This window comes from Vollenhovia emeryi, unplaced genomic scaffold, assembly GCF_000949405.1.
Source record: "Vollenhovia emeryi isolate VEMERY1.0 unplaced genomic scaffold, V.emery_V1.0 DF939276.1, whole genome shotgun sequence".
NCBI classification, from domain to species: Eukaryota; Metazoa; Arthropoda; class Insecta; order Hymenoptera; family Formicidae; genus Vollenhovia; species Vollenhovia emeryi.
The window spans coordinates 286,954-292,367 of record NW_011967090.1 but is presented as its reverse complement, the minus strand read 5'-3'; the positions used below and the strand labels follow the sequence as shown (position 1 = coordinate 292,367).

General features: G+C 57.4%; 1 protein-coding gene across 3 annotated transcripts in view; it reads left to right on the top strand.

Moving 5' to 3' along the window:
* The first annotated feature begins 1,515 nt into the window (after positions 1-1,515).
* The window catches only part of LOC105559392 (mucin-12), a 241,370-nt gene continuing 237,471 nt past the window's right edge, over positions 1,516-5,414 (top strand). For 2 of the 3 annotated variants that reach the window (XM_012007636.1, XM_012007637.1), the window contains exon 1: positions 3,828-4,900. The gene's annotated coding sequence lies outside the window, so the exon portion shown is untranslated. Of the gene's footprint in view, positions 1,590-3,827; positions 4,901-5,414 lie in introns of those variants that run through there. The other variant, XM_012007638.1, reaches the window with a different exon arrangement.

The following is a 5,414-nucleotide window of genomic DNA, read 5'->3' as shown; positions in this document are numbered from 1 at the left end:
GAGCCTATCTCACAAGAGAGGATTTTCTTCTACAGGGTGTACGAAAACCACCGGATATCCTTTTAATCACAGATTCTCTAGAAAATTTCAAGAGGAAAATTCTAATACAAAAATGTCGAGGCTACGATAGTTTTTAAATAATGAGCGTTTATATTTCACCAATGACAGGCCTGAGATTTCGCGCGCTCAGGCACGGCGAAGTGGTAAAAGTGTTCCTATGAATGTCGCTCCTTTTCATTTAATTCAAGTGAAAGTTTGCAACATTTTGTAACTTCAAAGTGTTGCAGCTGTCAAAGTGATCGACCGATATCAGTTGCCGTGAAGGTTGTTACTATGCTAAGAAGGGCGACATTCGTAGGAACACTTTTATCACTCGTCATGTCGCCGTACCTGAGCGCGCGAAATCTCAGGCCTATCATTTGCGAAATGTAATCGCGTATTATTTAAAAACTATCATAGCCTCGACATTTTTGTATTGGAAGTTTCGTCTTGAAATTCTCTAAAGAATTTACGATTAAAAGGATATCCGGTGGCTTTAGTACACCCTGTATAATTACTAATAAAAATTCAAAAAACTCTCATGGAGTTTTTCTTCAAAATGCCATATTGTTCCGCGATTACACGATTTCCAGGGTGAAGACAAAATTCTCTCCGTGTAGGAAATATATCGGTGACGTTGCAACACGTTTAGGCGCCCCTGCGCTGGGACTCGCTCGCTCGCCCCACCAAATTTTGCGCCTTCCGCTGGAGCGTACATTGTGTACCGCCTAGTAACGGCACCGAGGAATATCATTATTATCTTCTCTCCTCTTCTTCTCCAAGATCACGCCACAAATGAAGTATTATCGATGTTAATCCTGCACTTTCGCACGGCGCGATCCCGTTCGAGCGTCGTTTCGCCATCGTTCTCTCGTTTACAGCAAGGTCGCGCGCAGATTCGGCGGTAACGAGTAAACGCCGATAATCTAGCAATACGGCGGAAACTTTCTCGCGACCGCGTCGCAGGTGGAGAGGAACGAGGTGGAGAAGGGCAGATTCGCGGCGCGGGCGGGGATAGAACGCGGGAGGTCGAGCGGCTCTACGTGGCTCAGGGATGCGTGTGGGCCGCGGGGCGGGCGGGGAGGGTGGAGGACGCGGGGAGAGGGGGGAAGCGGCGCGGGGAGAGGGTCGGCAGGGTGGGGGCGAGTGTGCTATCGGCCGCAATCAGCGGCTCGGCGGCTCTCAGTTTGTGTCGGATCTCCGTCGCGGTAGTTTCGTAAAAACGGTTCACCCCGTCACGCTGCGCTCCGTCTTCATTCTCTCTTTCTCTCACTTCCTCTCTCTCTCTCTCTCTCTTTTTCTCTCTCTCTCTCTCCGTTTCTCCCCCGGTCCCTCCCTCCCTCCGTCCCCCTTTGCAGTCCGCACGCCCGTTCCCGTGTCCCGCCGTCCCCGTCAGCGACACCGAGAGTTCCGCCCTGCGGGGAAGCAGCCGCGACAGTTTCTTCGAATCGGAGCCGCGTCCCCGATTCCCGCGCGCTGTTTTACGTGTGCGTCGAGTGCGCGCTTGGGCGATAGGAAAGCACGAGTGAAAACACGGAAGAATCTCGGAGGTGCTTGTCTTCTCTTTTTCTCGTATCGTCACGCGCGCGCGCGTTGTGCGGGGCGAGCGCGCGTGACGTGCCGCCGTTTTATCGCCACGCGAGAGGGAGGGCGGCCTGTCTTCTCTTTCGGCCTGTCTTTGTCCGAGCGCCGATAGGCGCGATACATCGAGATATGCGAATTCACGCGAGAGCGCGAACGTCGTCGCGCGCGCATTTCCGCGCGATAAGCGGCCGCCGCAGGTCGCCGCGATCGATTAGCGGCGTGACTCGACTCGTTTTACGACGCGAAATCGCGCGCGTCGCGGAGCCGCGAGAGAGCGGTCGGCGTCCCGCCGCCGGGAGCCGTCAACGGCCGGAAGTTATCTCGATGAATCATCGATAAGGCACGGGGGATCTCGTCAGGATCGCCGGTTCGACGCGCTCGTCGACGCGTCAACGTGAATTAATCCGAGCCGGCCGCATTAAGGGCCCGTCCGCGCCGCTGGCGCACCTTCAAAGGACCCGCGTCCGCGCGCACCTGGGTATAACGCGTTCCGTCGCGCCTGAATCACCGATGACTCCTCCGGCAAGGTCGCTCCGAAACGAAAGTCCGATTCAATCCGGATCCCTCGCATTCCGTTCCCGAGGTATCGCGCGCGGTAGCTCCCGAGTAAACGGTAACTTGCAGCGGATTCGATTGCTCGCGCTAGTGCGCACCGAGCGCGCACTAAGGCCGGTTTACGGTCAATTTTTATATTTAACTTTGTCTCAAATATGTGTCGAGAGAGTTCTTGGCCAAAACATAATCCGTATGGAGGCTATACGGAGCGTTTTACTGGCTACGAAATATGTCAACGAGTGTTTAAGGCGATTCTTAAATACGAGAGAATTGATTGTAAACAAGCCTTAGTGCGCACTCCCTGCGAAGGTGCGCGCGCGACGGCGGCGTTTCTCGCGGGAATTATCCGACGAGCTCCCTTTGGTTTTCCCCCGCGGGGGAAAACGCCTCTCGACCTAAATTTGCGTCGTAGCGTGTACTCGAAAAATTCCCAGTGGTTCCTTATCCGGTCCGCAGCGAGTTGTAAGGCCAGCGGCGATTCCTTGCGAGAGCCAATCAGGATGCAGAGTGATTTAGATGAGGAGGGGTTCGATCACGAATCTTGCCCTCCAGCGCCGACTCGCGACGAATTCGATACTGGCCAATGAAATTTTTCGCTTTTCACGCTGGAGGAAAAGACCCGCGACCGAGCCACAGGTGATTTAAGGCCGAATCCTGTTTGGCCCTCGCAAGCAATAGTTCTGGCCTTACGTCAGAAGTCAGACACGTCGGTCATTTTAAGAGCCACCAAAGAAAATCCAAGTTTCACAAACATCGGTTGACCGTTAACTAGGATTCAGTCGACTCCGTATCGTTTTCCATCTTATTATTTAAGTAGAGACGGAGAATCAATTGACCTTCGATTAGCAGTTAACCGACGTTTATGAAACCGGCCTTAAGGGTGCTATTACATTTGTCGGCTACCTTGATTGGCTACGAGCTAGAAAATTTCTCGACACTCGACAACTTTTCTACCCCGCAGCCAATCGACACGCTTGAAACTTTGTCGTATGATAAACGTAATACCAGTCCAACAACTCATCGCAGGCCGAGCCTTAAGCTTGATCCGCAATGTGCCCTTCGCGTCTGGAAACGTTCCATTTTATACAAGCAAATGAAAGCGCTCAAGAAATTCGTCGACGACGCACGACTGTACAATCTATCAAACTTGCGCACATTTTTTAAACGTATTCGCTGACTGAACGAAATAGAACGTTTCCAGGACGCAAACGGCGCATTGTGGATCGGGCTTTAGGCTCGTGTGTTTAAACTCGAGCCGAGGGCCGGGATCGAGGACCCTGTTTCTAATCGCTCGCGTTCGCACGGAGCTAGAGCAAACGTAATTCCCGGCGGTGCCGACGACGGGATACAAGGAGATCGGAAACGGATCGGCCGCGGACTCTCTCGCGCGTTTTTCTTTTTATTTTCTTTCTTTCGACGGCGAAACGAATCGGGAGCGCGGCGCCGCGGGGTTCGAGCGACGCACACTTGTTTTACGTAATGAAACCGCGTTCGCGTCAGGGGGAGAGCAGGAGCGTGCACTCGCTCGCTCGCTCGCGCGTGCGCCGCGCGTAATCTATCCGTCGTCGCGGCCCCGCGCTCCGCTCCGCTCCGCTCCGAGCGAGCGGGCGGCGCGGCGCGGCGCGGCGGGGTGTCGGTGTGTCGGTCGGTCGGTCGGTCGGCGCGGGAAGTGGAGGGGAGCTCTTCGATCATCGGCATTACTGGCCGCCCTCGTGCGTCCTCGTGTCCCGTCGGTGCGGCGCGGCGGCGATCGGCTCGCTTCGTGCGCCGCCGCCAGCCCCGCTCAGTCTCGCACCAGCTCGCGCGCGCCACGGATCTGCGTTGCGTCTCGGCCCGCGGCCCTCTCCTCGGACTCCGACTACGTACCCAGTGGCGGTGATGGTGTAGGCGCGCGGAATACGGACGGGTAGATCCGTGCTACCTATCTAACTTGTCCATCTGTCCGCGCCCGCGACGACGCGGCGTCTCTCCAGGACGCCGAGGAGCGTCTTAGGTTGCCGCGCCCGCCCGCGCGCCGTTGTTTTTCCCCGTCGCCGTCGCGCCCGTCGGTGCACGTCGCACTTGTCCATCGCGTCCGAGAGGATACATTCTCTCTCTCTCTCTCTCTCCCCCGCTCTCTCGATCCCTCGCGTCGGTGGTGTGCGCGCTTCTTGGATACGCGCGGCCACGCATGCACGCATGGACAAGCAACGGCGACGCGGCACTGCCCAATGATGGCCGTGCCGGGCATCACCGTTGACGTAGTGATGTATTATTAGTGGTGCGCGTCGCGGGAAAGTGCCTCTGTGTGCCGCCGCTCTCGCTCTCGCGCCGTCTCGCCGCTCACTTCGCTCCGTATCTCTATTTCTCTCTCTCTCTCTCTCTCGACCGACCGATAAATAGCCGCGGAGTGCGTCGCTCCTCGCCGCCGTCATCGGGGAAAATCAGTGATCGCGCCGAAGGGAAGGCGAAACGATACGTTTCCGCACGTATTTCGCCCCAAAGTTCCGCGCGAGTGAGAGTTCTCGTATCAAGTGTGCGCCCGACAGTTTCTAGCTACATATATATATATCTCTCTCTCTATCTCTCTTTCTGTGTGTGGATTATCGTTATTTGGATACGCTCGTATTATCGTATTGGATATATAACTGCAGATCCCCGGCCGCCCCACGGCCCCACGCACGTTCGGCGGGCAACGTCGCCGTCGCCAGGACCACGGGACCGAGATCGTCGCATCCCAGCGGTGAGTACGCTTTTGCCTATCCGCGTTAACCCGTCGTTATTGAACCCCCCCCCGTTCCGGCTCTTCCCTTTTTTCCGGCCGCGAGGATCGACCGCGCGATCCCGAAACGCGTGACGGCGCGTCACGTCGCGTCGCGTCGCGTCTCGCGCGCGCCGTCGCGCTTATCGCTCTCGATCGGCTGCCATCTTGTTATTTGCGGCCGTCGCGTATACGGCGAGCGTGCCCGCGCCGCGGAATCGGTGCCGCGCCGGGACCGGTTGAAGGTCCGGCGGAGACGCGACGCGGTCGCGCTCGCGAGTCACCTCGATCGGTTCCCCTTCGCGGGTCGACACCGCCGGAAGGAGGGGGGGGGGGGGCGGGAGATCGATTGGAAATCGGGCCGATAAGGTTGCGGTTTCGGACGCGGACGCGGAGTCGCGTCCCCGCTATCAGCGCGGCGGGGCGGGCGCGGGCGGCACGTGGGCCGGTTTGTTTACGCCGGGGGCCCGGGGGCGGGGGGCGCGCGCCGATTCTG